The 12,138-nt window shown below is 48.8% G+C and overlaps 1 long non-coding RNA gene across 1 annotated transcript in view; it reads left to right on the top strand.

Moving 5' to 3' along the window:
• Positions 1–7,099: 7,099 nt before the first annotated feature.
• The window catches only part of LOC142925531 (uncharacterized), a 75,755-nt gene continuing 70,716 nt past the window's right edge, over positions 7,100–12,138 (top strand). The window contains exon 1 of the long non-coding RNA XR_012942487.1: positions 7,100–7,545. This is a non-coding gene — a long non-coding RNA (uncharacterized LOC142925531). The remainder of the gene's footprint in view (positions 7,546–12,138) is intronic.

Raw genomic sequence — 12,138 nt, 5'->3', positions numbered from 1 at the left:
GCCGACAGTTGTATTTGTGAGTATTGCAGGGATGAGTTCGCTCTTCCCATTTTGTATTATATACATAGAGGTGTGTGCACCTAGCCTGGCACAAGCATTGCGTTTGACAAAACTTCACTCTGCTGAAGTGGCGGTGATTATCACTCGCTACTGATGTTCGCCGTGGCTGAAAAACAAATCCATGTGACCGTATTCATAGCGCAGTGCGCTAATCACTGGGCCCACCACTCCTCGCTTTTCGATTTAAAACTTTCGTGACTGCAAGGATGAATCTTCTTTGGTTATTTCGGTAAAGTCACATAGAATGAGAATAAAATAGTAAAATAAAACAATAAAATTCTCACGACGTTTCGGCCACAACACAAGTGGCCTTCTTCAGGTGAAAGGGACAGACCTGTTGGGACGACAGAGCTTCAATAAACGCTGTTAAGATTCATAGCGCCCTTTTAAGCTGGTTGAGAGAAAGTCAGGCACACAAGCAGTAGAATTTAGCATTGAAAATGTTGAGGGATTAGCTTGTGACTGGTCACAGAAATGGCTATGTAAATTCAAAGCCTACACATCCACAGAGGCACCCAGCACAAATCAAACAATACAATTTAGCCATGAAATAGCTAAGGGGATTAGCTTGTGACTGGTCACAGAAATAGCTATGTTAAAGTTGAAGCCTACACATCCACAGAGGAACCTAGTACTGGTCACAGAAGTAGCTTTGTTAAAGTCAAGGCTTGCACATCCACAGATTACCTCGTACATGGACGCCAATGGGTGCTGCAACAAATCAACTATCATACAGTAAACTGATGTGAAAAAACCTAAGTCTAACTTACATCAATATAATAAATGTGCTCAATATATTCTTCAATAAGCTGAGGTATTAACAGCAACTGGGTATACACTACACTATATAATGAATACCATATGGTAAACCAATGAAAACTGAAATATAAACTACCTCAATGTTATCAATAAACTCTATATATTCTCCAAACAGCTGAGCTACCAACAATAAGTCGTAATATATCACAATGCTGTATGGCGAAAAATGGGTGGATTCTTACCCTCAACTTCAGCACCACGGAAGGTACGTGCTCCGTTCAGACGGACGAATCCATCCATGGTCGGAACAAAGGGGGGAGGAGGGAGATGGCTGCGAGGCGCTGTTATACTCCATGTTATACACCATACCATTGACCGTCGTGTGAGAGGTATTAAGAGTCAGTGCCAGCGAAAGAGCTGCTTCAATAAGCTAATAGCTCAGCTTATTGAAGAATATATTGAGCACATTTATTATATTGATGTAAGTTAGACTTAGTTTTTTCACATCAGTTTACTGTATGGTAGTTGATTTGTTGCAGCACCCATTGGCGTCCATGTACGAGGTACCTCTGTGGATGTGCAAGCCTTGACTTTAACAAAGCTACTTCTGTGACCAGTACAAGGTTCCTCTGTGGACGTGTAGGCTTCAACTTTAACATAGCTATTTCTGTGACCAGTCACAAGCTAATCCCCTTAGCTATTTCATGGCTAAATTATATTGTTTGATTTGTGCTGGGTGCCTCTGTGGATGTGTAGGCTTTGAATTTATATAGCCATTTCTGTGACCAGTCACAAGCTAATCCCTCAACTTTTTTCAATGCTAAATTCTACTGCTTGGGTGCCTGACTTTCGCTCAACCAGCTTAAAAGGGCGCTAGGAATCTTAACAGCGTTTATTGAAGGTCTGTCGTCCCAACAGGTCTGTCCCTTTCACCTGAAGAAGGCCACTTGTGTTGTGGCCGAAACGTCGTGAGAATTGTATTGTTTTATTTTATTATTTTATTCTCATTCTACGTGACTTTACCGAAAGAACCAAAGAAGACTCCTCGCGTTCTCTCTCACGTAAGCAATACAAAAGAAAAAGTTCTACATATGTTCATAATTGCATATACTGTATGTATGTTGACCTTATGTCGCACCGTACGTAGCCAAATACTGTGAAGGCTACTTTATCTTTCATCATCACGAGGAGGCAAGAGAGGCGAGAAGGGTGAAAGCCCCACGCAGCTCACAGCCCCAGGGGTTGTCGAACAGCCAGATGTGAGTGAGGCTCTTGAGGTTGTCAAAGGCGCCCCTGGGAATGCACTACGTTCTGTTTACATCGCAATGCAAGTCACGCGTGCACAGCTTCACGTGTGATGGCATCTGTGCTTACTTAGCAGAGCGTGAAATCAACAAATGAATAGACACGACCAACATCGGGGCGACTTGAAATTGATCATTCATAGCAGTGATGATGTAGACAAGGAGTGTCACGGAATCCTCGTTTAAAACACACTCCCTCTCACACATGCGTTGTCTCCCCAATGCTGATGCTTAGTCACCGTGCCAGGTACTCACTTAAGGCTGAGTCGGCCGAGGGGAGGCCCATACCGGGTTCAGATATTCATAATCATATCTGCCTTGCGGCCGTCAACTGAAATGAACACTCCTCTGCGCTCACTTGAACGTGCAGACACTGCGTGCCCCTCGTGAAGACAATGCATCCTCAGTGCCCTAATCCAATACTTGCCGCCAAGTCTTCACACAGAGACCCGCATCAGCAGTGCCACAGCGAGTGCAGTGAGCGCAGAGGTGCGAGTGGCTTTTATCAGACTCGCATAATCTTAACTAGAAGCGTTGCGGCAAAATCACTCAGATGTCTTGCAGAGGCGCGGGTAAGCAGATATCGGCTCTGCCCGCAGGGGTGTTTTACAGTCTCAAGCACCTGGCGAACTCACACCTGCAATACAACCAGCTGTCGGCTTTCCCTGAAGTGGTGTCGATAAACTCACCCACCTCACTGTTCTGAGTTTGCGTCACAACCAACTGAAATCCGTTCCTGCGGGCGCGTTTTAGCGGCTGGTGAGACTACAGGAGCTGTATCGGTACAACAACCACGTGGACAGAGCTCCTCTCACAGCTCCTGATTGACTCGCTAAGTTGTAGAGGCTCTCTGTGCGTCTGCTACGATAATATACACACCACGCCTTGCATAATGCGGCTATTACCAATTAGCATGTACTGTGCAATATATAAATAACAATTAAAAAACATGCATATGCTAGGCTGCTGTAACGCTTACTATTGATTATTGTAATTCGAGAGTTCCGTTTTCCTGTTCCATGTCTAGAGGTGATCGCCACTCACCATTCAGTAACCTGCAGTACCACTGGGTGTCAAACAGAGGTGAGAGCAGATGCAAACGGCAATTCCTGCTAGGGGAATTCCCGGGGTCAAACAGAGGTGAGAGTGGATCGAAACGACGGTTAGTGAGGGCCAATCAGAAGGTTCCAAGAAAGGGCGTGGCTTGGACGGAGCCAACCACGAATCTGTATAAAAGCCAGAGTGCTGAGAGCTCTGGCTCAGTTCTCTCCACACGAAGACTGAAGCCTGGGCTGAAGATAGATAGGACCCTGGACCCAAGCTCTGCAGTCCTTCTAAGGGCTGGAGCTCAGTGAGGCCAGTGGTCAGGGGAGAACAGGTCCTGGATAGACAGGACCCTAGATCCAAGCCGTACAGCCCTTCTAAGGGCTGGGGCTCAGTGTATACCAGTGGTCTAGACCCACAGGCCGAATGGTCGGGTCAGTCAGCCTCCCCTAGGTCCCAGCCGGAGGACGTTAGGCTAGCAGGTCACCAGTGAGTAGGTCCCGCCGAGTCCGGAGGCCATACCTCCCTAGGTATCGCGTAAGGGGACCATCATACCCCTTATGTGTGTTAGGGACTGTGTCGGAAGAAAGACAATAAAATAGTGTGCCTCATAAAAAGTGTATTCGTCCATATTTACAACACTACACATGTATGAATACTCATTAATTGGCTGAAAAATCGTAATAAATAGAAAACCGTGCAAAGTGTCTATATGAGATTCTTACATCTGTTGTTGCTTATTTGTGATCCATTGTAAGTGAGCAGTACATCACCTCTGCCAAAAGCAGTGAAAATGGCGCAAGCCCACCCCAGCCATCTACCTGCACAACAACCCCTGGGACTGCACCCGTTCACGCGGCCTGTGTCTTAGCCGGTGGCTGTAGCCGAACTCGGGAACGCATACAGCGCTGGCGGCGCACAATTCCCTGGGTCCGTTTTCAATCTCTCCAGCGAGAAGTAACAGGTTAAGGCGCAGTCCTGCAATTGCCTGGCTCACGCCACTGATGTCTAAAGGGCTTTCACTGGAGGGAGTACTAGAGAGCCCCTCTGGAGAGTATTTAGCCGATCCTTGCACGCTGGCTGGACGTCTTGAACGAGGTGGGAGTACCCACACTTTGCTCCAATATATGCGTAGCACTGATAGACTGTGATGAACCCATTTGTATTTCAGGGTGGGCAAAGGTAGGGGGATGAATAATAATACACTTCACCATTGTTTTAATTGCCGCGACAGGAGATCAGACCTTGCGACCACTTTATTAAAAATCCAATGTGCAAACATTTACTCTGCAGGAGCAGACTATAGACTCAATGATCACGAATATCATTATCTACAATAAGCATAAACAACTACACCCTCGTCGTCATCATCATCATCTACAGCAGGATTCATGAATGTAATCATTTACTATAATGAACAACACCTCGAATTATAACACGATAATCATTAGTGTGTTGTTGAGTCTGCTGATGAGACCCAGAATGTTCAAAGCATTTTTACTTGTGTAGTGTCAGTGAGATGGAGGCAAGATTTGCAGGAGGCAACTTCTTTATTAACCACGACTTCCACGGTCTCGTTCACACACTCTCCACAGTAGCTTAGCCGAGCCTGTACACAACACTAGCCATCTAACAGTGACCGTGCTGACTGAGATAGCCAACTACTATCTAGCAGCGCAATATCTAGTGGAGATGGCAGCGACGCCGGCGATGAGACGACAGCAACGGCGAGACGAGTCAATTCTCAGAAACAGCGCGGCCTGGCTCCACTCTGACCACGCCTCCCTTCTCGAACATGCTAGCTGGTTCCAGGGGCCTCCAGATGGGGTCTCCCACACACGGTACACGCCCTCACTGGCGTGTGTACTATCTGTCCACCACAGTTGCCGCTGCTGTCCGCCAGCCGGCGCTATTACACTACATCACCCCACCCCTTGATAAAAAAAACAGCTGTCCCGGCTGATACACAGCAATTTAACTGGGTGGACAGGCAGAGCAACTACCACAACTGAGGAACATGAAAACCCTTAAACCACAACACAAAAAAGAACAATTATCCAAAAGCATAGCCACGATACACCCCACGTATCCATAACCCAACACCTGCTACATCTGAGCACTTTGGCGCGCGCATCCACACAGCACATCCGCGATGCCCTTCCGACGAACCAACAACACAACCGCCGTGACACTCGGCGTGCAGCGCAGGCAAAAAAAAACCCATCAACAACAACAACAACCACCCCCACCAACTCAGTTACACGGCACCTCACAACTTCCTCTAAACACCCATTTACCCCTTACACGCCATTATTACTCAATTTCATCAGTACAAGGGAGAGTCCGCTTCACCGGGAATTGCTCACGTGAACCAAGTCCATGTCGCCAGTCCCCCGCCTTGGGCAGGATCTTGTACTTCTAGGGCTCCAAGGAACACAAAAAAACGGCCTAAAAGGTGCGGCCCCTCCTTGGATTCAAATAGCAGCACTTGACCCGGGCTCCAGCCTCTGATCCCTCACACATGGCAAACTTGGAATATATTTTGGCATCAGAGAGTCGGATCCTGTGGAGCTTGAGGAGTAGAGGCAGGCAGAACAGAGGCCGTCACTGGCACTATCGATGTCGGGTTAACATCCCGACATTCTCTTGCGATGTGGCCTGGCCGACCACACTTAAAGCAGGTGGCCGAGGGACTCCAGGGCAGAAAGCGCTGCCCTTCTTGCCAACTCTTACCCATTGGCCTTCTGTGGTGACCCTTTCCACGCGGCCCATAGCCTTACACCGCAGCCACCATCTCCACTTCCCGGCACGTAGGCCCCTGCGCTTCAGTATCTCCTGTCCAAGCCGCCACCTTGGGCCATTGCTGCATGTTCTCATAAGCCTGTTTCCACCGGGCCACCCTCAAGGACGTCAATAATCATCCTCCGTGATCATCAAGACGACCCCCAACTCCTGCCTCTTACCCCAACACCAGCAGAGCGCTATGAAAAGCGAGTGGCGTCTGAGCCTCGCCCCGCTTCCGCTGCAAAAATCTCCTGCAGGCGTTATGCGACGGATCGAAAATTGCCGCCATTTGGGCAAATGCCCACCAGAGAATTGATCGATCACCCTCCGGGATGGTCCAGAATGCCGCCAACGCATCGTCATCGAGGGCCATCGCTAGGGTTCGCAGGGCTTCCTGTTCTGTCCATTAACCAGACAGTCAAGCTGCTTTCAAGTGAAGATGGAACGCCGTCCAATCGCCTCCCGCCGCCACTTCTGAACGGGAAGCAGCCGTCGTGGTCGGCACACGGCTCCTTGCATTGCCGCCATTATGTCGTCCCACGTCTCATTCCAATTTGTGCCTACGGCCACGCTATGCCCTCCACGGACAAAATGGCGCCCGGCAACCTCGTGGTCTCCGCCGCGGGAATCGCCGCAGCAGGCGGCAGCTCCGATGCCCCTCACGGCCCACCCAAAATGGCACCCGCTGACCACGCCATTCCCTCCGCGGCAATAATTGCGCCCGGCAACCTCATGGTCTCCACCGCGGGAATCGCTGCTGCCATTCTCTGGCACAATGTGTTGCAATGTTCAGTACAATAGCTCCGATTTATATTCAACGGTCATTAACAGGACATGAACAAAAAAGCTCAATGCAATACTAAGCATGGGATACGCAGTGTTTCTGTGTGCCCTTTGTCAATTGCTGTCCTATATGTTGCGATATAATCACCGTGCCATGTGGTTCACTCTGAGCCGCCTGCCATGGGGCGCCATTGCGGCAAGATGTCAGCCAACTCGCATGGTATACAGGAGGTCGCGGGTTTCTATCCCCACTCTCCTGGTCCTCCAGCTTCCCCCCCCCCAAATGTATAACATACGCTTAGAGCATTTGGCTGCTATACATTTCCACATAATGAGCCACTTCGATGCGCTATCAGTTGTCGCCAGGTCGCTTCTGAAAAAAAACTATATAGCTCAGTAAACCTAATCTGGTAAAAAAACATTTATAAAAAATAGTTTAATTGGAACGTTCAGTGCAGCAGTTACAAAGCAGGATATCTGTATTCGAGCATAACAACGCCGGTACAACCCCACTCTCCACTCAGTGCCAGCCACACGTGCCACCTCCACTGCTACCGCCGCAGTTCGTCTCCGAGTCGCCGCGCCTCCCAGCTGCAGCCGAGGCAGCGCGCAGCTCGCGCTCTCTGTGCGTGCGGGAGGCGCTCGGTCGCGCTGCTGGGAGGCGAATGTCCGTGCTTGGTCAGTCCCAGGGGTTGGTGTGGAGCCACACGTGGGTGAGGCTCGGGAGACGAGCGAACGCGCCGTCAGGGATGCTCTTCAGTTGATTCTGTCCCCTTCTCGCCCCACGCGAGAACCCACACCGCTTAAAGAGGTACGTCTCGTTTTCATCTGTGTTATGTGTAAACCGTCTGTGCATCGCGTCATCTCTTCTGTACGTCCTTTGCACTCCTCCCTCTGTGGTGTATGTCTCAAGTTTGAATACTCTGCCTGTACTGTGTTGATTGCTCAGGTCGTATCGTGTTGTACCGCGTGTCTCGTCCATGCTGCCTGTCAAATTTGTACTGTCTGTCTCATGTGTACTGCCTGTTCCCATTAGTCGCGTCTGTCGTGCATGTTTTTTCCGTGCTGTGTATACCGTCTGTCTCGTGTGATAAGACTGTCCAGTCTATGATGTACGCCTTGTATGCTCAGTCTGTAACGTCTGCCCTGTCTGTGAGTCGCATCGGCTACCTCGAGTGTTCTGTCTGTCGGGGACACAGTGTAGGGTCACTATTACATCTCTGAACACTTTTAAAAACATCATCAGCAGTAGCAATAGCAATGATGAATCCACTGCTAGATTAAGCCCTCCCCAAGCCGTCAGTTTCCATAGACTACACATGTCTATATGCAAGTCTACATTTATATTTACTTGTCTATATGAATTTGAGAGGACTGCTTCTGATCGCAAACAGAAGCTGCCGCGTCCCTTTCAGACATTTTTCTCTATCGATATCTCACTGCTCGGGGAGTTTGTTTGCTGCCCAATGCGATAATGGGTCCATGCAGCATCTTCAGATTCTCCAGTGATTTCAAGGAGCCTCATTATGGGACGCGGGCTTCAACCATACATCACTCAAACTGTCCTCTCTCTCTCTCTCTTTGATTTCAGGCAGAGCCGTTGCACGAAACATTTGCATATTATATCGATTACATAGCACCGAGTTAAACCAACTAATATAGACACATTATGATTTAGACCTCTCTTAAGTAACGGTGACTCTGCCACCGCCTCTGTCCACCCAGCAGTAGGAATGGATTCACCGCAGTTGACAGATCGGCAGGTGGCGTGTGGTGGGGTAAAGTGTGGGGATGCCCACATCCTACAATACTATTGGGCAGTGTGAAAGAGTAGGCCAAATTGAGTGTTGAGTGTATGTTGTTGGCTACACGGGTCGTCCCGTTTATCCAATTGCCAGACTATGTTACAAGGACGATCAGTGGTGCATGAGGACAGCAGAAATTAAAAAAAACAAAGCCGAAAACAGAAATACTGTAGAGAACAAGTACAGAGTAATTAAGTAATATTGCACAAACTAACAAACAAGATATTTAACGATCGTAAATGAAACGTGCAACTCGAAAACAGACATTGCAACCGTAACGTGTCAGCAAGATGCGCCGTAAAACGTTATGTACTGGTACAAATAAGTTTCACGTGTTGGATTAAAAGTGGCATAAAGAGGGGGAGAGTGAAGGGAGGGAACCAAGCTGTCGATGAGCGGCAAGGATATCCCATACACGTGGAGCAGCAACGTGGAACGACTTCCCCTCTACAGCTGTGAAACAGGGCAGTGTGTACCATGTGGCGACTTATGCCGCCATGCAGTTTGTAGTCGAGTTCGCGTGTGCCAATCAGCGCACGCAAGACTAAAATTGTATTGGAACTGGTAACCTGCTCCTAACATTTTCCAAACCGGTAACCTATTGTGAAAAAAGGTATCGTCTATCAACGCTAATGACTCGTACATAATTAATTCTTGTTGAGAGGATGTAAGAACACGTTTCATTGTTACTCAATATGTATTACGAAAACGTTCATAAAACAAATGCATCTGCTACACAGTATCTCACTAACAACCAGCTGCAGGCCATTCCCAAGGAAGCGTTTGACCGCCTGGGGAATCTGGAGATTCTGTACATGTGCTGCAACAAGCTCACAGAGTTGCCCAGTGGCGTGTTTGACAAACTAACCCAGCTAAAGCAGTTGAGTCTGCTGCAGAATCAACTGAAGAGCGTTCCCAGGGGAGCATTTCACAAACGGTGCCTGCACTGCAAGCAACGGTCTCTGCTTTGTCGTTCGGCACCGAAATATAGATGACGCTCGGCACGAGTATCGTTCAGTTTATAAAGCTATCGTGTTATTGACATCCACAGTCTTCGTCACCATCATCGTCGTCATAGTATCCTCTTATGCTCCAAGTTAGTCTGCGGTGTTACAGAGCAGTGAGCGAATCGTGTGAATAATTAGAGCAGGTTATGATCGGTTACAGTAACTCACGCTTGCTGTGCGGGCTTGGATTCGTTCAGCATCAACAACAAGAACACAACAACGACAACCAATACACAACGCAACACAAAAAATAACAATGACAACACAAAACTACGCAACAACCACACCACAGAACAACAGGAGTAGCCACGCAGAACAACTACACAAACATCACTAACAGCGCAACACTCTCCGCACACATGAATTGGCCACACATCATATTGTAGCAGCATCCTCCTGACGACAGATACTCGGAACTCAGCGAGGCTACCGTGGGCAGGCGAATGCCGGAATTAATTACATTCATCGAGTGAACATGTCCCAGAGGGAATGCGAGGCGAACTCTGAACACCTCCGGGTCGCGGTACTGCACCACACAGACTGCGCGGCATGGAGCGAGGTGCCAAGATGTGAGGTGAACATGACGCCGGTAACGCGACCTAGGAACTCATGTTGAACTCCACTGCTGTGTGAAGAGCGACTCTAATAGAGGCTGCATTACAGCAAGAGGCGGAGGCTGCCGATCTGCGATTCAGTGATGAACTCACAGCCCTCCCTGCAGGGGTGTTTGACAGCCTGACGCAACTGACTTATCTGAACCTTGCTGTTAACCAGCTGACGGCTCTTCCCGTTGGGGTGTTTGACAAACTGACCAAACTCACTCATCTGGCTCTGCACATCAATCAACTGAAGAGCGTGCCCAGGGGCGCGTTTCACAGACGCATCTTCCTCTACTCGCATCCGCACTCTAAGCAAGTTCTGCTCCACCATCTTCCTTGGGTTGGAGCGGTCGTAAGCAGGGTTAGCGGTTGCCAGGATGGAGCTTCGCTTGTTGACACTCATCATGATGCCAGCCTGGGGATCGGAGGTACGGTGGAGTGAGATAAGAGTTATGGAAAACGGTGGATACGCGTGGATTGTTACACTTTCCAACATGCGTTTGTCTTCGATGTCTGTAAATATGCTTTGTTCTTGAAGAATCCTGGTCTAAGCTGACATCAACATCGACATTCGATCACAGCGATGCCAGCCAAACGTAATCGTCGATTTGTGCGCGACGCCGGTGGCTCGAGCCGAACTGGGAAACGCGCCCAGCGCTGACGGCGTTCAGTGAGGAGTAACAGATTAAGGTGCAGCCCTGTAATGGGTCTGGCTCACGTCACTGATGATGGAAGGCTCTCCAATGGAAGCTCTAGAGAGCTCTAGAGAGCTCCTCTCGCGGCTATGTGGCCGACTGCTCCATCCTGACGAGGCGTTTTGGAAGTGGTGGAAACACTCAGGATTTACACCACCTAATGCAACCTGCCGATCACCTGACTGTGCCATACTATTGATAATGCCTGTGGACAGAGACGAGATGATTTAAGAAACCAGCCGATTGTTTTGCCTGCCGTGCCAGAAGATCGAGCCAGCCCAGTGCGTTAACCATGACACCACAGCAACATATGCTATGGACTTCTCATCGTCATCATCCAAATAACCATCGTATGCAATTAAGCATAAACAGCTACACACTCGTCATTATCATCACCCGCGGTACTCATCACTGTGCTCTCATTTGTCAACTGGGCTCACTCTGCACTCCTCTAATTTACGCTTTCTGGACTCAATCCCATCAATAGGGGGATTGAGCTGAGGTCTTGCGTGACGTAAAGGGTGATAAGAGTGTGTCTGGTTATGATTGCAGGTACACAAATACTCCTCCGAAGAACCATTTGAAATAACGCGTTGCCGTTTCACAAACCTCTGGTGCTCATCTGTTGTTGAGTCGCCCACTTCTCAGGAGGACAGAACACAACGCAGAGTATCTGCTCATCGTCTACGCACTCTATTGTTGTTGTCTATTTAGCCGACCTGTCCCCTTGTTATGATCACGGGAGGAGAGGGACAACAAATTAAGCACAAAAAGCAGTTCTAAAGGAATCGTCCAAACCGGCCTCGTAGAGGCGATTGCTGAGTGTAGGCGCATCACACAGCATCATGAGTGCAAGCCGGCCCATTCAAGACCATCTGCTCGACCACATAGTGACGGCACAGCGAATGCGAGCCCATGTCCTTTACACCAGGACCTACCGTGGAGCTGATCTATCAACTATCGGGCTGTTATCTGCAAGATGCGCTTAAAATGCAGCAAGTTGGCACAGAGGGGGTGACAGGTAGTTGTGTGCTTTAGCCAGATTTAATTTGGCGAAATCCCAGCCCTTGAGAACTAAATATTGATGCGATGGATATTACTCTCATTAGCAGTGGGGAAGTGCTGCCCACTTTGCGGAACAGAGGTCACTTAAACGGATCTCAGAGGTAGCTCTGTGATATTCGCTTGCATGCACCATTCTGTAACACGAAGGGTTGTCCTGCTGTGCAACAAACTAAACACAAAACATCAGTTTTAAAGATATTCGTTTTCAAGTTATATTGACGTTTCCATGGCTC

The sequence above is a fragment of the Petromyzon marinus genome, chromosome 21 (genome assembly GCF_048934315.1).
Source record: "Petromyzon marinus isolate PM22_M1 ecotype Great Lakes invasive population chromosome 21, UKy_Petmar_22M1.pri1.0, whole genome shotgun sequence".
Lineage (NCBI taxonomy): Eukaryota > Metazoa > Chordata > Hyperoartia > Petromyzontiformes > Petromyzontidae > Petromyzon > Petromyzon marinus.
Note: the sequence above shows the minus strand (reverse complement) of the source record. Positions and strands in the feature narration are given on the sequence as shown.